The sequence below is a fragment of the Macrotis lagotis genome, chromosome 6, assembly GCF_037893015.1.
Source record: "Macrotis lagotis isolate mMagLag1 chromosome 6, bilby.v1.9.chrom.fasta, whole genome shotgun sequence".
NCBI lineage: Eukaryota > Metazoa > Chordata > Mammalia > Peramelemorphia > Peramelidae > Macrotis > Macrotis lagotis.
Window position 1 is genome coordinate 12,523,710 of NC_133663.1, and position 22,779 is coordinate 12,546,488.

The 22,779-nt window shown below is 37.1% G+C and overlaps 1 protein-coding gene across 20 annotated transcripts in view; it reads left to right on the forward strand.

The window, feature by feature from the left end:
• Positions 1–22,779, forward strand: part of MBNL1 (muscleblind like splicing regulator 1) — a 241,476-nt gene that overhangs the window by 89,534 nt on the left and 129,163 nt on the right. For 3 of the 20 annotated variants that reach the window (XM_074190770.1, XM_074190773.1, XM_074190769.1), the window contains exon 2: positions 22,473–22,580. The exons of 13 other annotated variants lie outside the window; for them this stretch is intronic. The gene's annotated coding sequence lies outside the window, so the exon portion shown is untranslated. Of the gene's footprint in view, positions 1–1,512; positions 22,581–22,779 lie in introns of those variants that run through there. 4 more of the 20 variants (XM_074190775.1, XM_074190776.1, XM_074190768.1 and 1 more) reach the window with 2 other exon arrangements.

The window sequence follows — 22,779 nt, forward strand, 5'->3', positions numbered from 1 at the left end:
ACTAGATGGTTATTTCCTGCTCCCCAGTTCTATGCAATCAAGACCCATGTGTCCATGTGTTTCCATGTTTCCTTCTTCTACTTTTTCCTTTTTCTTTCTTCCTTCTTTATTCATTTTCTTCTCTCTCTCATTGTTCAACAGTAGAATTGGTATTCTAGCTCTGATCCAGGTGGGCATCATCCCTTTTTTTTAGGAAAAATGTCTCATGTATTGTAGGTAATTAATAAAAATCTATTTGAAATTGTCATCTCACTTAACTTCAATTATCCTCCTGACACCTTCCTTCCTTCCTTCCCTCCCAGGGTTGTTCGGAGTCCAAAGCAGAAAATAACTGTATGGTACCTAGCACAGAATAAACCGTAATGAAGGCTTCTTCTTTTCCTCCTAATCTTCCTCTTCCTCTTTTTCCTCCTCCTCTTCCTCCTCTTCCTCCTCACTTTTGAGTCATTGAATCATGTTAATAAAGCTAGAAATTGAATGTCTGAATTTGACCTCATTTATGATAGAATATCCTAGCTTATTGTTAGGTACATAGTAGAAATTTCCTGATGAAATTCTCTTTTACACACTTTTTTATCTGTGCTTGTTTTGGTTGTTTCTGACTGGAATTTTTGGTGAGGGAAAAAGGGATATTAAGAAATATGAATCATTTGCTTCTTTAAAATAAAGAGTCAGATGCCAACTGGGTTCTTAGATTTCCTAAATCAGGTCTTATCTGGTCTATTCTAATAGTCTCCTAATTGGTTTGCCAGCCTTCAGTCTCTTCTCTGTTCAATCTGTCCTGCCGACATCTTCCTTCCTTCCCTCCCAGGGTTGTTAGTAGACCAAAGGAGAAAAATAGTTGTATAGTGCTTAGCACAGTACCTAGCCCAGAATAAGCCACATTTAAGGCTTCTTCTTTTGCTCTTCTTTTGCCACCTCCTCTTTCTCCTTCTCAGTCTCTTTCTCCTTATCCTTTTTCTCCTCCTAGTCTTCTTTCTCTTCCTCCTCCTCTTCTTTTTCCACCTCTTCCTCCATCACTATCTCTGGTCTGACCATGTCTCTTTCATGTCAACTCAAGTTCAGTGCTTGTGTTCTTACCTTGGATTCCACAAACTTTTAAATATATATATATATATATATATATATATATGTATTTTAATAACTATATTTTGATATAATTAGTTTCCTGTTTAAATATATTTTATTTTATGCTTTCAAAAGCATCATTCTGTGAATAATGGCATCTTAATGAAGGCTAGATTATATATGTAGTGCCTATGCTTTCCATAACAGTCTACAAATTCTCCCACTTTTTTATTTAACATATAGCATAGGGCTTGAAATATAGTGGACGCTTGTTAAATGTTCATTTACTATTACAGCATCTTTGGAAGGAAGGTGATTTTGTTATTCCCATTTGCTCTGATTTGAACTCGGGTCTTTCTGATAGTGGGCTCAGTGCGCTTACTACTAGAGCTGCTTCTGTTTTGTTTACCCGGGATGGTGGGGGTGGGGGAGGGAATCCGTGAACATCAGTCCATGATGCAAAAATGCTTAAGTTAGTGTTCTAGACAATAATTATTTTTAGTTGGCCTTATAATTTTTTTTTTTATTTATTGAAGGCAGTGTGGTTAAGTGATTTGCCCAAGGTCACACAGCTAGACAATTATTAATTGTCCAAGGTCAGGTTTGAACTCAAGTCCTCCTGACTCCAGGGCTGGTGCTCTATCCACTGCACCACCTAGCTGGCCTTTAAATCTCTTTTCAAGTTTGAGTCAATAAACCTTTGCAATCTTATTAACTCAGCTCCATGCTCTCTACAGTCTAGCCTAACTCTGTCCGTGTCACCTCTCTACAATGTTGTCTTCCCTCAACATCTCCTCTTAAAATCCCTAATTTGCTTTAAAACCACATTAAACCCTATTATCCATGAAGTCTTTCAGTATTACTTTTATAGCTTGTTTCTCTTCCTGAAAATAATACCCATTTGAAACTTTCTTCTATCTGTTTGTGGATCTTTCCTCCCTTAGAATGTAAGCCCTTTGAAGCCAGGGACTTTCCCCATTATTTTTCTTTGTTATCACAAAGATCTAGGATAGTTTAATACATGCAGATGGATTGAATGATCCCGAGAAAGAACTCAGTTTGACAGTCATGTAGATTAATTTTACGTTTGAATTCATCGAAGTCGTCAATAATGTTTGTCCTTCACTTTTTTTTTAAGGTTTTTGCAAGGCAAACAGGGTTAAGTGGCTTGCCCAAAGCCACACAGCTAGGTCATTATTAAGTGTCTGAGACCGGATTTGAACCCAGGTATTCCTGACTCCAGGGCCAGTGCTTTATCCACTACACCACCCAGCTGCCCCTTGTCCTTCACTTTTGAAGGAGACTACGACACTAGGGAGATGATGCCATGACAAGCACATGAATTGGATTTGAGTTAGGGGGGCTGTGCTAAGTCCCCAGCCTCACTTTCTCCTTCAGAGCCATCTGGGTCTAGTGGCCAGATAGGAACTAGGATAATTGAGGTTGGCCCTGGATTTGGGGCAGAGTTTAATGACTTGCCCAAGGTCACACAACTAGTGAGTCGCAAGTATCTGAGTCCAGATTAAAACTCCCATTCTCCTGAATCCAAGGCCAATGCTCTATCCACTATGCCATCTGGAATATATATTTTGATTGCTCAATTGAGTTTTATTTCCTTAAACTCCATTGATTTCTGTACTTGGTCAGACTGACTTGTAGGCACTTCCTGGGAAATACCTTGAGGTCCTCTGTCAGGTCTTCTCTTTGTAGGAGGTATGCTGAAGTCTGTTTGACTGGGTTCTTCAGCCTTGTGGGTATTTTCTGACTGTCTAGACCACATACTGAATTTTGTTATTTTCAAATATTTTGCAAAAGTGAATTATGCTTCAAAGCCTTCCTGATGAATAGTTAGTTCATCTGCTTATGACGAAGGAAAACAGTATAAAATCATTTAACCGCAATCACAAGCCTTGAATGTCTATCTCTGGAGACAAGACTTTGAATTTTGTTTAAGAATTAATTGTTAGTGAATAATTTTCAAACTTTATTTTCTTTCACATGAGAGAAATGGGATGAATGATGTTCTCGTTGGGAAATTCTAAGGCAGATTTTAAAAACTTAATCATCTTGGGAGTATGATAGCTGTGTTTACTGCAGTACTTTAAATAATTTTGAATGTGAAACATGTAATTTGATCATTTCCCAAGCATTCTGCTGGTTAAAGAAATTGTGCATTGGAAGTAGGAAAATTACTTTCTTGATCAATAGGACTAAAAATAACAGTTATAGAGCCCTTTTTCATAAATATTATCTCATTTCACCATTACAGTAACCCTGAGAGATCAGTGCTATTATCATCTACATTTAACAGATGAGGTTATAGGAAGAGACAAAATGAGGTTAAGTGATATTGCTCAAGGTCACTTGGTTGATAGCATCTGAAGCTGGATTTGAACTCAGTTTCTTTGATTCTGAGTTCAGTATTATAACTATGCCCCCTAGCTGCTCACAATATATTCATTTACAGTCTAATATGATTTCATCCTTAAGCATTTATATCACAACCAGAGCCCAAGGAAAACTACTTTTGTCAGGAAGGATGGGAGAGAAGGAAGAAAAAAAGAGACACCTCTTGCCTGACCTTAAAAGGCTAGGTGTTGTGAGTCTGTGATTCCTAAAGCACAAGGGGGATCTGTTCCTATTGATTTTTTAATGGAATGAAAGACTTTGCAGTTGTTGAATATTTATCCATTTTTTTATTCCTTCCTCCTCATCTCTCCCTTCCTTCCTCCTCCTTCTTTCCTTCCCTTCCTCCCTCTCTCCCATCCTTTCTCTCCCTCTTTTTTCTTTTATTTCCTCATACTATAGCCATGGTTTTGTTTGTCTAGGGAACTCCTGGGGTCCCAATCTACCTTCCATTAGTCATTTCAGTACCTGTACCTTTTCCTAATTGGCCTTGAGAGGTAGAGAGGGGTTGGAAGATGGTAAGTGACTTGCCCAGGTTTATGGAGCCACTAGTGTCAAGTATTGGGAGAAATTGAACTAGGTATCATTCATTCATTCATTCATTCATCCATTCCATCAATCAGTCAATCACTAAGAATTTGTTAAGTATCTTGTGCCAAACAGTGGATTTTCAAGCAAAGTGAATCAAACAACACCTTTGGTTGCAAACCACTTAAATGATTTTGCTCTGAGGGCAGGTCTTTTCCCATCATACCATCATATCTATTTTTCTGCCTTTATCCCAGGCATGAGAGTCTAAAGTGTTAAGGACACTAAGACTTGGAGAAAAATTTTTGTCATAAGATAGCAAACATAAAGTCCTTACTTCACATCTGGTACGGTGAGAAAGGCAAACCCAATTCCCCCTCTCCAGATGCTCCCAGTCTAACAGACTAGGTAGCATGCAAACAACTATTCACAAACGATACATAGACAGGATAAATTAAGCCTAATCGATTGAAGGAAGAGTTGTTTTTTGGGGCCACGCTTTTCAGAGTGTTCATCTCTATTTTGCTACTTTCCGGCCTTGAGATTTTTTCCCATCCCTAGAATTGTCTCATTCTCACCTTTATTGTTTGGAACATGATATTCCTTGGGACAATTTGTTGAGAGACCTTTTGCAGATATCTTTAACTTCAGGGGAAAGTGGATAAGGTCAGCCTGTTTGGGGGAGCAAACTACTACTACCCATCTTAGTATGGTTCAGCATGGCTGGGGAATGAGAGGAATTCCTTACTCCAACCCTTTGATCTTATCAAGCTTGGCTTCTGACAACTAGTAGCCAAGGACAAATTTACTTTGAAGATGAGATGCATTAGGAATAGACACTGGAACTGATAAAACTCTCACAACATAATGCAGAGCAGATCTTGCCAATTTGCATTCAGTCTGACAAAGAGCCAAGACAACTAAATGAGAATGCCAACCAGTTCCATTTCTTCTCTCCCAGCTGCTGGGCCTTCTTTAGATGAGAACACAGGTCACTGTGCATCATATTGCTGATGCCTATGTATTTGATGAAAGATCAAAATGATTGTTTCTATTTTTCATACAGAGTAGTTCACATATTTGCTTAACCTTCCATTTAGAAAGGGAAAAGATCCTTTGGCATTTGTACAATACGGTTTTAAACCAGTGGAATAGTATTCCTCAACTTATTTGTCCATTTATCTTACTTTTCCTGCAAAACTATTATATATTTTACTTACCTGTGAATGTAAATATGACTCTGACCTTCCTTTTTAGATCAAAATCTAATACAAAGTGTTTCTTTAGGTTCATACTGGTCTCCCCCATCTCATATCATTTTTAAATGGCTTAAAATCATATGAAATATTCTTTTAAAATCTTTTGGACACTTAATATTCCTATGGTGTAGAGATCCTTCCCCATGAGTAATTGACAGTTAAATATTGAATAGCTTCTTCTGATTGGCTTTGTCCCTGCCTATTAGCAATTTGGAAGGAATTGTTCCATTTCTAATTTTATAGCCCTATCTTATTTTTTGAGTGATAGTATTTTATTTTGTAAAAATATCTCATGTTTCTTTGTTCAGGAATGTAACCAAGCATCCAAGTCCATGACTTTTCATATCCCTCTAGTCCTTCCCCCATGACTTTTGGAAAGCTCATGCTCCTTTCAGTTTCTCCTGTTTTTTTTTTTCTCATTTTTTCTCATTTTTTGCCGATCACTTTTCAACTTGACTGAGGGATTTCTCTTATTACCCCTTAGAAATCAATCAGTTCTAACCCAATGAACTGATTCCTCTCTGTTGTCTTTGTCAGGGGCATTTCAAAAAGTCTGTGTAATTCCAATTCTGGAAAAATGGCCTATTAGATATAGAACAATACAGGTTTTTTGCCCTTTATTTTGGAGAGATTGAAGATGGGGAAAGATTTCTGATTCTACTGGGCTCTCCAAATAGTAGCGTAGCGTTACTATCGGACCCTGGAATACAAGTTGTGGTTTCCAGTCAAATCAGCACCTGATTATTGAGTACATCTTTCTCCCTGTTGTTCATTTCATTGATTATTGTCTGTTCTGTTGTTCTGTGTATTGATCTGTTATGTCTTAAATAACTGAACTATATAATTTCATTGTTAAGGAGGCTCAAAGTGCTCATAGATAGAGATTCTTACACTTTTAATTGAGTTCATTATGTCAGCCTTTTGGCACATTGCAGAGCAATTAGAGGAGAGGAGTCAGCATAGAGAAGTCCTGCTATGGGCAGGAGAAGCTCTGCAAAGTGTGTCTCTGCTTTGAGGGAGCAGCCAAGAGCACTGCAGTAAGACCTTCCTGGATGGAAGCAGTAAGTTATTATTTAGGCAGCAGTAAAGTCAAAGCTGGGATTTTTGTCATTTTTCTAGAGACAAGGCCAAGACAGAACCCCTTAAACTACCCTCTCGGCATTCAAAGAGAATGTACCTTTTTTGAATGGGGTTATTTTAACAAAATTTGCCCAATTTATTTTTGATCTGTATTGAATGTTGTAAGAATAATAAGATTTTTTATCGAAGATGTAGATGAGGTGAAGTGAGCAAAGAAAGTAAAAAAAGGGAACTGAAAATATTTATTCTTTTTTTCCTTTTCTTTCTTTTGACTCTTTGCAAAAAATTGGTGGGCAGGAGCTTGCCATGTTCTTTGGTAGAAAAATGATTGATTCCTTGCCCTTAAATTGTATTTTCCCTTTAATTTTTTGCCATTCATCTCTTGTATGATGATAAAAACATTCTCTTTGGAATGAGCTCATGGTTCAGTGATCCTCCTAATGAATATTACCATGTGTCTCATTGGCCTCATGGCTCCCACCCATAGAAAAAGTTTTTATTCCTCATCAACTCCTTTCAGTGAAGAGAAAGTTTTCCAGCCAACATAGATAATATCAGTGCTTTAAACAAAACAATAAAGACAAAACAAAATAAAATTTCATTAGTCAGTAGTGGTAAATGGAAAGTGCTGAAATAGCATTGATGAAAATTCAACAACTGGCATCATCAAAGTTTTATTTACCCCAAGTTTTGACAAAATTTAGAGAAGGGTCCTTTTCCAGTAGCTAAAGAATGCCCATGTTTTTTCTATTTTAACTATTTGTTTCACAAACCTAATGTCAAGAAATTTGATTCCTTTTTCTTGATGGACTGATTTATTTTAGTCATAGTATCCAGGATACTTATTTGCCCAGAATATAGAAGGAACTTAATAAATGCTCATTAAAGAAAATTCATATAAAGTTCAAAATAGTACGACTGCTTTCCTCCAAATAACTACTTTAAAGTATCTTCATCTGATATCTTGGCAATGAAAATATGATCCAGACTGAGATGACAATTTTGTATTGTAACCCTTTGGTTCTCTTTATTGTTAGTAAACAGCAGAGACAATGAATGGATGATTGATTGAATGAACAGTGTTTAATTAAGGATTTCTGAATGTGCTAAATTCAGAGAATTCAGATTTTTGTCTTAAAATGAGATCCCTGGTCCCTAGTAGTTGACACAAAGAGATAAAAAAATGTGGCTGAGTGGTGGCCAAAGGAATGTTTAGGGAGGTGGGGTAATGCATGGAAACAATAGCAGGAAAAAATGACTAGACAATTTGCTTGGATGGATAGATGGAATGTGAAATATGAGATGAAGAGTTGGTGGGAATCTTCTATTTTGAAAATATGGCATCTCAATATTTAAGTTATAGGAAGAATGAGGGACCTATTCAGGGGACCACTTTGCTGCACTGTCCATGACAACAGAATCTCTTATTTGTAAGGTAGTCACAGAAACATTTTCTTCTCAAAACCATTTCCGCGTTTTCAACTAGTGAGTCAACAAAATCTATTGAGTGTCCATTTTAATCGGAGCCTCTCTGCAAGTTCTAAGGTTTTAGTAACTTTTCACCCACATTGTTTGAATAAAAGATCTTTTTTAGACTTGAATTCTCTGACTTTTCAAAAAAGGTTGCTCTTTTTTTCCCCCTTGAGTTTCCCATTCCAACTACTGTTGGAGTAAGAACTCATCATCTTCTCTAGAATAGATTTAGATTGCTAGGCCTATTGATATTCATCATGAGTGTTTATTTCATACTGATCTCTTGTCCTATGAGGGACAGCATCTTCTAGGAAGCTTCCTGAATCATTGACCCATATATGTATATATATATATATATATACCTAGTTTTGGACAAATTATTCACTATGCCTCATGGGAATCAAACAACTCTTTCACTGACGTAGTCTTCTTTTTTATGTGTGTTGATGGGATAGAGCTGCTTTCTTGCTTCTTTTCCCCTAGGACCTTAAGCAAAAAGAGTTTATTTTTTTGTCTAAGAGCATTTTCTATATGTTTTACAATAAAAAAAAGCAACTTTGGGCTCATTAATAACAAGATAGCTTTCCCCCCCATCTTTTACATTTCTTCTGTTTTGTTCACATTTCCACTTTGTCTCTTAATTATAGGAAACCAGCTGTTCTACGTGTCAAGAATATGCTGAGTTATATTTTAACCAGTTAAATAAATTGGTTTGAGAATGCTTAGCTCTTAAAACACAACTACCACCTAAAGTGTATTTGAGATTGGATCTTTTGAAAAGAAACTTTTTTAGAATTGTGATCCATCAAAATACTGCATGTAGTAGTTGGCCAGTCTCAACTTCTGAAGTGGATTTTCGATGATATAAAACACATCTTTAATTTGAGAATTCTGCTAAACATGCCTTAACTCATTGATCCTCATAAATATGTACAATTAAAATTTTCTATCCATGTATTTTTGTGATACCTGTACACATAAACACATGAAGAAAGCCAACAGCTATATTTGTTTAGTTTCTAAAGGTCAGAAATATGAACTTCCTCTTGTAGCAAAATGATATGCTTTGAGCAAGTAATATCAGAACTCGCAGTTTATTCTGTGGATTTTTATTTATAAGCTATTGACAATATCAAAAGCATGAAGCTCATTGACTTTAGAAGATCAGGAACAGCTTGTTATGTTATTGTGGAAAATAGGGTGGATTGACAATCAATTTTTGCCTGCAGTTTCTTTTTCCTTCATGGTTGAGTCAAACAATTTTCCACTGTCTAATGGGATAAGGGAAAGGGCTTCTAAGGCAGTTAGACTCACTATTAGCTGAAAAATATTTTTCTTAGGAACTTTCTATAGAAAAATAAGTTACTCAGGGGAGGAAATGATTAGTTGTAATGAACTTAAAAGGATAATTTCATAGACAGATGTCTAACACAGTATCTCATAGTTCTGTAGAATATCTTCAGATGGTATGAAAGTCTCCGAGTTTTCATTCAGCTCTTGATGCAAAAGCCTTTTAGGTTTCCTTTTCTCCAGTTCTGTTTCATTTTGAAAGAAATTCCAGTGGATACCAAGGATAGCTCTGCAGGTGATGTTATTCTGATTTCTAAAATTTTTACCTCAATTTATACTTTGAAGCCACACCTTAATTAAAAGAATTTGCTTGATTGATGAGAAATCACTTGATGGTTTTCATCATTTCTTTCCTAACCGGTTTGAAAAGATCCATTGCCCAGCAGGTCCTATTCCTTTCATGACTCAGTGCTTAGGCTGTGTATTCTTGATGGCTTTATCCCTATGACTTATCTTCCTTACTCAAATCATTGAAGGAATAGAAGCAAGATCAATATTTAGTTTGTTTCAAAAGATCACTTTTTGGGTATCCTCCTACTGAAATGCTAGGAGGATGGACTTAACACAGTAAGATCAATTTTAAGAGTAATAAATATAAAAATCTTATAATTAGTTTTAAAAAATCCTTCATAACTACAATGTGCAAGAGAAGTAGATTGATAGTAAAGTTCTGGGGCAAGGGTTATTGAACTGCAAACTCAGTAGGCATCAAATGACTGATTTGGTAGCTACATTTAGATAGTAAATGGAAAGCATTAAAAACCTAAAATGTGTCAGTTATTTGCCTTAGAATTCGGAATGCTGACATGATTTTAGGTTATATTCATAGAGTTAAGATGGCAGATAGAATAGCCTTTTGTGAACATCTTATTCAATGCTTTTAGAGGAAACTGAAGTCTGGGTAAGTTCATTGAAATGTCATAAAGCCATTTCTTTTTACTTTGATGGTCAGGTGCATTTATTTCATTGATAAGATGAGAGAAGCGATCCAGATGATCTCCTTTCTACCTTCAAATCTCCATTATTTTATCCCCTAAGATTTACTTTTAAAATGTTGATTGTAGGAATCTTTAGTATAAGTTCTGTTTTGAACTTAACCCCATTAATAATGGACACTTACCAAATGGCCTAATCGCCTGAATTGAATGACTGTTCTCCTTAAAAATCAAGTGCCAGCCCAGGTTCTCTAGCTTTCATTCTTTGTCAACTGAAACACCAAACAGATTACCATCTTTTCACGGATATCTGTTGTCCCCTTCCAGAAGACTTACTGAGGCCTTGGCATCCATAGAAAAGAATATTAAAAGCCCTGGAAAATGCTTTGAAAAATATGCCAGACAACTAAATTCACAGAATCACTGAGCATGAAGAAACCTTTGAAGTCTTCTGGTTTCAACACCTAGGTAATAGCTCAGTGTAGTAACCACAACCCTGGAAGTTACCAGAATAGGAAGAAATCAGAGTCAGGTTGGACTTATCTTGCCTTGGACACTTGATAGCTGTTTGCTCTGGGGAAATCTGCTTACTTAGCCTCACTCTGTACTGCTCCTCTCTAAATTGAGAGTTGGACTAGATCATTCCTAAGGTCCCTTCTAGGTTTCAAACTACGCATTCTCATTTTTCAGAGTAGGATACCGATGCCTAGATGGAATGGACCTACTCAAGATCACGCAGAAAGTCAATGTCAGAGGCCTCTCTCCCCAGTCCAGAGTTCACTCTATTGATTGCACATCATAATGCACTAATTTGTAGCTAAGATGATGATATGTATTGCAGAATGTATTTTACTTACTCCTTCTGATTATCAAGGCTTTTAATTGACCTTCAGAGATACTCCTTGACATGTGAGAGGCATAATGGAAAACTTTGCATCAAAACCACAGACCTTATTATGGAAGATTGTGCTCTGTGGTGTAGACACCCAACTTCCTTGTTTTAGAGAAATCCCATTATGGAAAGTCTTTGTGTCTGTTGAAATTAGCAACTCATATTTTGGTTACAGTGGTAGATTTTTGTAGCATTTTGCATCTGCTCTCAAGATTTGTTCAATATTTTGATTGGTTTTCTGAATGAACGTTTTTTTCATTTTTATAAAGGATAGACCTTTGAGGGAGGGGGAAGAGTATATGTTCAAAAATTACAGTGACATAAGATATCACAGTAAAAAATAAAAATAAAATCTTAGTATGGGTGTGTGTGTGTGCGTGAGAGAGAGAGAGAGAGAGAGAGAGAGAGAGAGAGAGAGAGAGAATATCTTGAGATCGAGATCGATTGATCTTGTATGGGCATCACAAAAGAAATTGATGAATTGTCCCCCCATGATGGACACCCCGAGTCAATGCCACATCAGAAAACAGCAAAGTGATGTTCCCAATGGCTTAATCCATATTTATTGGTCAGGTTAGTCACTGTGCCCATTATAAGAGCTCTATTGTAGAAGCAGGTGGCTGCCACCACAAGGAATATTTGTTTTTTTAGAGCATCATGTAACTAGATGGTAGCGTTTTTTCAGTGATTCTACTGAGAATATGGAGAGATATATTCATTAGCCTTTGGTGTTTGTTATGAGATTTAAGCTCTTGGGAGGTTGACAAAAGCTGCAGCAATTGTATTTGTTATTGTTACGATAGTAATAGCCACAAGAAAAACGAGAAGAAATTGAACTCCTTGTAGGGGATTTCCCTTCATCCCTCAGTGTTTAGAATCTCAGCATATTCTGGTTTTAGCAGCAATCTGAGGATTGTCTCCTTAAGTGGAATTGCTTCTGGAGTTGCTACAACAAATGACACCTAAAGTCTTTCTCTCAAGTTTAAAAAAAAAAAGAAATCCTGATCAGAGACTAAAAAAGAAACTCCGTCGGATGATGCAAAATACCACCCTCCTGACATCACAGGTTAATACTAGGGGGCATGGATAAGGCAATACCCAGTAAGGTATTATGCACTTTGGACAGGATCATCTCCAGGGAAGATTAGACACTGAATGCTTTGATCCGATCATGTGCTAGAGTAGAGTAATTAGAGAGCTGGTAACCCAGTCTCTGCCACTCGCTTCAGCATTAAGAACCAATGCTCAATGAGCCATTCTGGCTGATATCTGCCAACAGTTTGTAACAGCCTTCTGCTCTGAGAGGAAATCGGGCTATTGCGTTCCTTTTAAAACGTTCATGCTTTGTTAAGAATGAAATGGATTTCCAAGGAAGAGAGGGATTTAGCAATAATCATGAAGAAACTGCTGGCTGGGTGAACTCCCCTCAGGCCCACAGTCAAAGTTATTATCATTGTGATCAATGAGCCTCATTGCAGAGATAATCCCAGAAGCCTAAAGGGTCCCCACTGGGTAGCCCTTCACATTTCGTTTTGTATTGTTTTGAATTATCTTACTGGAAGATCAAGAGGGTTATTTCACTGTCATCGAATCTGGCATATTAGGAAATAGTAATTGCAGATATCTGGCAGAAAAATAGCAAACGCATCATATAGAGATTTGTCAGTCATTGTTAGTCACAATGGGGTGGTAGCAAGAAAAAGCACAGAATCATTTGTTGGTCAGTCCATCAGTTTGCCGCCTCCCATTATTGTGTATTTCTGGCAAGTTTCATTAAAAGTATACCATTTTCTAGCAGGTTATTCTTCCTCTAAGGAAAAATAATGGAACTGAACCAAATTACATTAAATAAATCACAGATAGAGTCAAAGTGGAGAGAAGAGAAACACTGAACATGATCCCGTGTATTAAAGCTGCTGCCAAGTTCTTGAGCTTAGGCTCCCTCCTCATGCAGAAGTCAAAGATGACATAAGTAGTTCTTGTTCTCAAGGAGCTTACATTCAACCAGGGGAATTCAACAGGTAGAAACTCCCAGAATAAGAGAGGTATGATTATGCAAAAGTACATTAAAACTGAACACTGTCCTGTGAATAGATCAGTTTATCTATAATTGGATTCAGATGGGAGAAAGGGATTTGAGGGTCCTCAGGTGGTCAATTAAAAATGTTTGCTTCATTAATAGACAATAAATAAATTATTTATAAAGAAATTTGTAATAAATTTATAAAATTTTCAACTAAATTGGATATTAGACACCATGACATAGAACTTGGGATTTGGACCTGTGATTTGTGGGGGGGGGGGGCATAGGAAACTCCTTGGCAAAGAAACTTATACCTGGAGAGGGACACAAGAGAGTTTGCCAAGAGCGCAAATGAATTATGACCTCACTAGAATCCCATAGCCAGTGTTTGGTAGAGCCGGAGTACTTGGCTTTGAGGCCATCTCTCTTTCTACTAGTGAATGGAGTCAGGAAGACCTGACTTCAAATCCTACCTCAGATACTTTCCAGTTGTTTGACTTTGGACAAATGATATTACTTTTTTGACTACTTCAGTTTCTTCATTTGTAAAATGGGGATAATAATATCACTGATCACCTAGGATTGTTGGGATGATCGAGTGAGAGGGTGTTTATAATTAATAAGTGCTACGCAAAATCTAGCTATTTGCTGGTGTCATCATTATCATCATCATCATCATCTTCGGTATCATGATCATCATTACTTGCTCAGAATTGGTTAGCATTGAATCCTGGGCTAGGATTCAAGCCCATTTCTTCCTGAGTCTAGATCTGATGGCCTCTCTATTACTGCATGTTGACTTCCAGATATTCATAAAAATGGTTTTCTTTTATTTAAAGAAGAAATTCATTCTGTGGAAAAAATGATAGTTTTGAAAACAGACATAACCTATCCCTTCTCTCCCAACACCTAGCAACCATATACCTGTGTATTTCAGCCTATGAGAAGCTCCCAAAATAGAAATACACATCATGGCAATCATTACATTTGGACACACATTCATGTGTTTGTTGAATTTTTTGGCATTTCTTCTATGTCACATGCTCCTCATGAGTCAGCCTTCTCTTGGTAACTAGGGCAGGGAGCAACAATGGTGATGTTCAAGGTGTGTTTGAGTTGGAATGGCCTTGAGCTTCATTCAGAAGTATGGAAAGATTATTCTTGGGGTTATCCCAGTATCTTTTCTTTCCCTTGGGTTTTAACTCCTTCAACACCATACCTTTTTGAAGGAAACTAATCCTTAAATGCCTTAAAATATTTTTATTCAGGACTTTGATGGACTTCAGGAACAAGGTGGGATGAGCAACAAAGAAGAGTGAAATGGAAAGGGTTCTTTGTTCCTTTCCCCCCCCTTCATTTCTTGCACTTTTAGTGAAAGTCTTCATCTTTGAGTTTACCATTACTTTCCTTTTTTAATCAGTATATTCTGAATATAGTTTACTCTCCAAGTGAGAATACTTTAGCTCAACTATGGCTTTCAATTTCTCAAATTTGGGATTAAGTCCTGTAGGATTACTAGATCACTGTAGTAATAGTTATAAAAGAATGCCCTCTTGAAATGACACCATTGGTATGACTAAAGAGTGTTTTCTTTTGTAATTGCTGATTCTTCATCCCTGATGTTAATTAAGATCCCTTTAATTCAACCAAGTATTTTAAGAACCTTAAGGAGATGTTAAAATTAGGTGATAAATGCATTTAAGAGTCATAAAACAAAGGGATCAGGGAACGTATTCTGGAAGAAGTGGTATGGAAGGTTGGCTTTGAAAGCTCAAGGGTAGAAGTAGGGAGTAGGAATGACTCTAAGTTCCTTCTCCATTTTGAGGAGACTCAACTTATACATGAAATGATTAGTGACTATGATGACTTTGTTGTCCTGGTATAAATTAAGTGCTAGGTGGTAAGATCTACACAGTTAATAAAGAGGTGAGAACAAAGATGATTGGGGAAGGAGTATCTTTCCCCATGTTCTAGTAAAGGAATGAAGGACTTCCCTGTCCAAAGAAGAGTTCAAACAAAAGTTAAAGATTACTTTTTGAGGGTGCTGTCAAAGTGATGCCTCTATTTTGTCCTATTGCCTTATGGGATTATTTTTAGTATTTGACCCTGGGAATCCTACTCTATATTGTTACTATTGCATATCAGGATGGGATGAACACCTTGTTCTTCAACTTTACGTATTCACTAGATGTCATAGGCCCAAGGTTCCAGTCTTGACTCTGTTATTTGTTAGCAGGGTGACCTTGGAAAAGTCACTACCCTAGAACAGAAATGCAGAAACAATTGAGAGTATGAAAGTCTTCTGTGGCCATTCCATTCACAAATAGAATTCCCTCAAAAACATGTCAGAGAAGTGGTTATCCAGCCTTTGCCAAATGATCTTCATGGAGGCATGCCTATTTCACTTCTGGACAGCTCTGATTGTTATGAAATTTTTCCTTGTATCAAACCAAAATTTCTTTTTGGAAAATCACAAATCCCAGTTCTGCCCTCTGAGAGAGCAAATATTTTCTCTCTTCCACATGAACAATCATCAGGTATTTTAAGACAGGTATAATGTCATGTTCCCACTGCTATATCACTTGGGCTCAGTTTCCTCATTTGTAAAATCAAGACAAGATGAGTTCTAAAGATCCTTCCATGTGAAATCTATTGTCATATTACATATGAACTCATTGCCTTTGAGACAAGACATTGAATGAATGAAAAATTGTCACATCAAACCAAACTAATGATATGTCCAACAAACATCATCTATTGCATTAATGCCATATGTATGTATTTTTTTCTTTTCCAGAAACCATGATTTTATTTCCAACTACCACCTTAAAAAATTAAAAGATCTACCTTCAGCTTCTAACACTATTGAACTCCCCCTTTCCCTTTTTAACATTTAAAAATGGAAGATACTGAGACCCAGGAAGGTTAAATAATTTCTCCATATATATTGGAGCTAAGTTTTCTAAGTCACTAAGAGTCTTTGTTTCTATTATGCCAACGAAGATCCATTACTACATTTCTGACATTTTTAGCAAAAGAGGAAGTTCATTTTCCTTAGAAGAATTAAGAGGAACAGAGGATAATGGCATGGTCCTCCCTCAAAACCAAATCTTTCTAAAAAATTAACCTGTACCGATCCACACAATATTGGTATTTTAATATAAGGAATTAATCATTTTGACATTTTGCAAATAGTGACCGAGTGTCTTTCAAAAGGAAACAAGCAATTACTGTAAATTCTCATCATTCCTATTTTTGCCATTTCTCTTTTGCTAAGTTTTGATTTTTAAATCTTCCCTATAACCCTTCCTCCTAATTTCTTTAGATGATCTTTAGAGATGAATAAATGACTTTAATACTTCATGACTTTCTCTTTTCTAAAAGACATTGGAAGATAATAGATGTGAAAGAATTTTCAGTTCTTCTTTAGAAAGTTACTATGGAAACATAGGATGTTAATTTTTGTGATGACTTTATTGCCTTGCATAATCATGATGTAAATTATAAAATAACTGAATTAATTTTTTCCTTCTAAAATTCTTTATGATTTTTCATTTTTAAAAAATATTTGAACTTTATGTAATCACCCTGTCCTTTAGGTTTAAGTAATTTAAGATACTGCCCAGCTTCATTTGAAAATAGAGGAAATGCCTTGAAATCAGAGCACGTAGCATAAATCCTCAAATGCTTTATTGAAAAACAGTTTGCTTATTCATAGAAATTATATATTGTTTCTAGAAGTTGATGCAAGGTTATTTCCCAAAGTAAAGGTGGCATTGTGGGGAGAAATAGACCTTTGAATACAGACCTATTATGTCTTTTCTAGGGGAACTCCTTTTCAGGAAATGGGAACACAAATGGTATTCTCCATGTAGCATCTGGCAACCCTAGATTTGCAACCCAACTTGATTTGTTGGGCAACCAATGCATCCTTAAATCATTTCAGTGGGGGGAAAAGGTGTGGTATTTTGAATTGGCTTAATTGTACATTCTTAAGAATTGAAGACTTGAACCCCTTAAAAAATTTCGAATAAGCACTGGTTATTTTCAAATGCTGAAAATAGAAACAAATCACATAAATGAATGAAATGGAAGGAGATGCTGAAAAGTCAATGTTACTCAACCCGAAAAGTACAGCAGGGGAAAATATGACAGCGTGGAATAACAGGAAGATTAGTCACTTCTGGAAGACAAGAAACAAAAAAAAGGAAGAAGTATTTAGGACAGGAATGTGGAATTGGATGTGTGAGTGGGGAAAGAAAGAGATGAGCTAATAGGGTGAGCTGCATGGGGCTAAAAACAGATAATGACTGCCCAGATGAAACGGCAAAGTAGAAAGTTTATGATAGGAATAGAGAAAAAGGAAAGTAGAAGAAGCCTGTCATATCTGAATAAGAGGACCTGAAGAATTAGAACTGGCTCATCATTAGCCCAATGGACTTGCCTTGAAAACTATTAAAATATAGAAAAGTAAAAAATATTTCCCTCAAAACAAATTAAGCCTTCAACCAGGTATTTGTGTTAGAAAATAAAATAAGTGACTCAAACATCTTGAACTAGGTGTGATGTACCATGAAACACTGAAGCATGTTGGGATTGAAAGTTGTGATTCACACGGTTTTCTTTTTACTAAAGAGGGTAATTCGTCTTCCTCCTTTGCCCTTCCCTTCTACTCCCACCTCAATTTCAATAATTACTTCTACAGATATTATTATTTCTCTATAGGCAATATTTAGAAATCTGGTAAGAGAAACATCCCTAAACGTTCCCCACCAAATAGTAATGGAATTATATTTGCTATTCTTCCCCCAATCTTTGTTTTTTTTTTCCTTTTTTCTTTTATTTTCCTTGGCAAGATCACTGGGGATTCTTACCAAGCCCCACGTAGTGTAGTCCAAAGTTTATAGCAATTTAAGAGGCAGGATGAGATAGTGGTTCAAGTCTTCCACTTAAATGAACTAGCTGTGTGTATCACTGGGTAAGTCACCAGTCTGAGAATGTCAAAGGCTGCTCTCTGAAACTCTCAATTAGGGGGAAGCTAGGTGGCGCAATTGATAGAGCACTGGCCCTGAAGTTAGGAAGACCTTTGTTCAAATCTGGCCTCAGACACTTAGTTGTTGAGTTGTGTGACCTTCGTCACTTAACCCCATTGCCTTAAATAAATTAAAAAGAAAATAAAAAATAAAACTCTCAGTTGGAGTACTGTTGCATTTGTGGGAGAAATTTCTACACAAGAAGTTGATAAAAACTCATATTCCAGCTAATAATAGCCATAATGAATCATCACCTCAAGGATTTAGAGATGTAAGACTTTGGAGATTATCTAGGGCAATTTCCTATTTTGGAGATGAGGAAACTGAGGTCCAGAGAAGGTTAATAACAGTTCTACCCTCTGACCTGAAAATGCAGGGTTCCCTATTTTCAGCCACTGTGTTTGAAGAGGTCCAAAGGTGGTGGCTCTTGATTTCACTTCTCTTTATTAAATAAAAAGAGAGGGATCTTGAGGCTCTGGTCATATTTCTTACAGAATTAATCAACAGGAGTTATTTCCTTTTTTGGTGTACACTTCCCAAGTGGAATGAATGGCTTCATGTATACATGAAACTGGACACTGTGGTTGAAGACTCAAAATTGCCTCAAACTGTCTTCTTTGCTTCTGACAGTAGCTGGCTAAGAGGACACATACAGAATATTCATAAAGTGCGGGGGGCTAATTAGCTCTTTCCATCTGTCCTTTCCAGCCCAATGCAGTCCTACCTATGCTATCCTATACCAGAATACCATATCTTACCATATCGTTCTATATATCAGATCACAGCGCGCTCGTGTGGCTATCTGTGCCATCCTCTGCTGTGTTCGGCCACCCCTCCCACTGCCTTTCTCTCTCTAGTCTTTCATCCATCCATCTAAAACCATCCTTCCTTTCTCTAACTTTCTTTTCTTTCTTTCTTCCACTCCTCCCCTTCCTTCTCTTCTCCTCTCCTCCCACCTCTCCTCTTCTCTTCTTTTTTCTCTTCCTCTCCTCTTCTTTCTTTTCCAACCTCTTATTACTCGAGATTGTTACTTGCCCAGATTGCATAGGTAGTTCTAGATAGGATTTGCTCTTCCTTAAATCTAAAGACTTTTGTCCCCACCATGGTGGTGGTGGTGTTCAGTCCACTTCACTCATGTCTGACTCTTCAGGACCGAATTTCACATTTTCTTGGCAAAGATACTGCAGTGGAATTCCATTTCCTTCTTCAGCTCATTTTCTAGATGAGGAAACTGAGGCAAATGTAGTTAAGTGACTTGCCCAGGGTAATACAACTAGGAACGTCTGAGACCAGATTTGAAACCAGAAGGAAAACTCTTCTTGACTTTAGACATTGTACTCTCTGCACTGTAGTATGTTGCTGAGGTATCATATCACATGGTAAACTAACACTAGTAGAACCAGAGAGTTTCCAAATGCACTAAGGACTGTGAGATGAATAAGTCATTTCACATTTTTCTGCTTAGGAATGTGGGCTCTCAGGAGCTTCTCCTATCTAACATGGTTCTTCCTGCATTTATTGAAAGGCCATCTGATAAAATGGAATTGTTAGGAGTCTATGTCCATTTTCCTATGTCTTCTTCCTCAGGGACTGCAGAGGCACAGTTTTTACTGTTAACTCTACAATAATGGACTCTTTGAAGAAATAGTTTGTCAGAATGATATTGAGATGCCTCCCCATTATTAATGTCTCCTCCTGCTAAACCAGGAAAAGGCTAAGACTCTTACTTCTCAGAGATAGGCAAAAAAGCAAAATCCCCTATTCTTTTAGAACTAGGATTATGGGAGACAAGTGGGCTGTGATTGCTTCTTATGCCATCCTTTACTTAGTCCAGTATACTTTTCTTAAGGAATATGTTCCTTAAGTGAATTTCTGAATACTTTTGCTTTAAATCAGCATTTGGATTACAATGTGAAATCATTTGACCTTTTAGTTGAATCCTGTGGCTACCATACTGTAACAACTTCTCAAAAGGTGTTAGAGGCAGAAGAGAAGATTGAGACTTTTAGTAGAATGACTATTGGCTAGATCTGAGTTTGAATCCCACTTCTTCTCCTTGCTTTGTGAGCATAGGAATGCTGCTCATCAACTCTGATTGTTTTTTTTTATATTATTTGTTTAAAGCAATGGGGTTAAGTGACTTGCCCAAGGTCACATGCTAGGTAATTATTAAGTGTCTGAGATTGGATTTGAACATAGGTCCTCCTCACTCCAGGACCGGTGCTCTATCCACTGGGCCACCTAGCTGCCCACCATCTCTGATTCTTGAAGAAACTAGATATAGATTTTGTTATTGGTAAGATGAGAGTAATAATCTGTATTATAGGGTTGTTATGAGGGTCAAATGAGATAAGCGCCTTTTTTAAATCTTGGAATTGTACAAGATTGCTCAGAACTTATGTAAAATAATATCTATCTTTTTCTGTAAAAGTAAAGAGGAATAAATTCCACATTCTTCTTGCTGATTCCAGTTCACCAGAAACCTCAATGCACAATCATTATGTACATTCCTTCTTGACTCATTTTCCTGAGCTTCAGTTCAGCTTTGGGACTTCCAAATCTCAAAGTCAGCTTTAGGGATATAGGGGAAGTAGAGAAAACTCACAATGATTTCAGAAGGTTATTTATTCTCTTGTCGAAGTGGAAAAGATGAGTAGATTTTAACATTATCCAAATACTTAAAACTTTCCCAAGGAAGTCTTAAGTGAACTTACTTTGGGTTTTGACTAAGATCTCTTTGAGCTCTTGGAGAATTTGAAACAAACTCATTGGAGAGCCTTTAGGGCACAAGAGTCTCCAAGCAGATTTTTTTCATCCCCAAATTCTCTCAATCTATATCCTTTTTTAAAGGTTTTTTTGCAAGGCAATGGTGTTAAGTGGCTTGCCCAAGTCCACACAGCTAGGTAATTATTAAGTGTCTGAGGCCAGATTTGAACTCGGGTATCCCTGACTCTAGGGTCGGTGCCTATCCACTGCACCACCTAGTTGCCCCCAATCTATATACTTTCAATGCAGTTCTCTTAGGGCATATGAAACTCCCCTCTAAGTCTAAACAATTACGTGAAATTATAGATAAGATAGACTTGGAGTCAGGAAGACCTGCTTTAAACCTACTTCTAAGACTTACTTCACCATGTGAACCTAGCAGGGTAATTCAGTTAATTTCTCTCAGCATCAGCTCGCCCATCATCGCATGGGGACAATAACCCCTCAGAGGGTTATTGTGAGAATAAAATGAGTTTCTATTTGTAAAACAAATATTAACTACTGCTAGTGTTAGTAGTATCAGAGAGCACACATCAGATTCTATATTAAATGGCAATTTGAGTAGCTTTCTTTATTATAACATTTTCTGAGAACCTCAGTGGCCTGGTTTTGTTATTTGTGTATCCCGAAAGTAGGAAGTATAGTCATCTCATTCTCTGAGAATCTGTAGCAAATGTAGTTATAAAATCCCAGTGACCATTTAACATTAAGGCTATTGGGAGCAAATTGGGATCTCAGTGGAAGGAAAAGCATAGATTCATTGAAAAAAAAATGAATCTTTTATTCATCCTATCCAAATGCTAACATGGCTGCAGATCTTTGAATTTAGGGATCCTAGAGGAAGAGAGATGGTGGTTGGACTTGTGATTTCCTTGATGGAGTGAACTCCCATATAAGTTCAGTGTAGTATGACTCTGAACAATCTTGCCTTCAAGTTTGGCAGCCAACATAAGAGGTTAAGAATCACATAACACTTTCATTTTTTTAGTTATTAAGCAGGTCGGTGAGTCACACCAATCATTTCATTAGGCCTGTCGCCGTGGGCATGGTTTTACACAATCAAGTTGAAACACGTTTTCTTCTCTTTCAGCCTTGGAAGGGGGTGGTGATGGGATGTCACCTCCTTCATTGGAGACCGCAAACATGCCTCAACCCCTTTGTTTGTTGCCTGGTTGTGCTCCCTCCCACAAAAAGAAAAGCAAGGGGAGAAATTCTTTGAATGCTTTTATCAGATTTAAATTTTGACTTGTGCAAGCCATTCATCATTTAGGCAATGTTCAGCAAAGCAAACTCTTGAGATATATGAAGAAAGTCAGAATGCAAATTAATAATAAAAGCATGAGATGAATACAATGAGGAATGCCACTTTCAACTACAATGTCCTCTAACTTTTTCCATCCTGCTTATGAGAAGTCAGATCCCCTCCACTGTGGAGACTGGATTTCTTTAATATTTCTATTCTTTCCCTAATAGCCTCATGATTGGGGGAGTGATTATCTTGACTCTTCTCCAATCCCCTTGTTCTTGGATTGGTTTCGATTTAAACTGCTCTATGGATTTGTGATTTTAAAGAAATACATAATGTCACATGATGAGTCTTGAAAATGCCTTCTTAAAAACTGTTACCTTTTGCTCTGTTTTCCCATCATATTCTTCTAGCTGCCCAATGAATTCAGTGACACGGACAAACGAAGTTTTAAATGGATAACATGAGAGTGGCAGCAAAATGTAGGAGCGAAGGAATCTTTGCCCAGTCCCTGTCTGCAAGTAAGATAAAGATTCTGATGCTTGCTGCTAACCTATCTCCCAGAGGGTCAAAACCATTGCAACAAATCGAACATTTCTATCAAGTGCATTTTTCCCAGACAGATATAGTAGTCATGCTGCCCTGAGAAAAAAGGGTCCATACAATGAGTGTCTTATCATTGAGGCCTCATTGTAAAGTGCCTTTTCTTTTTTTTTTCCA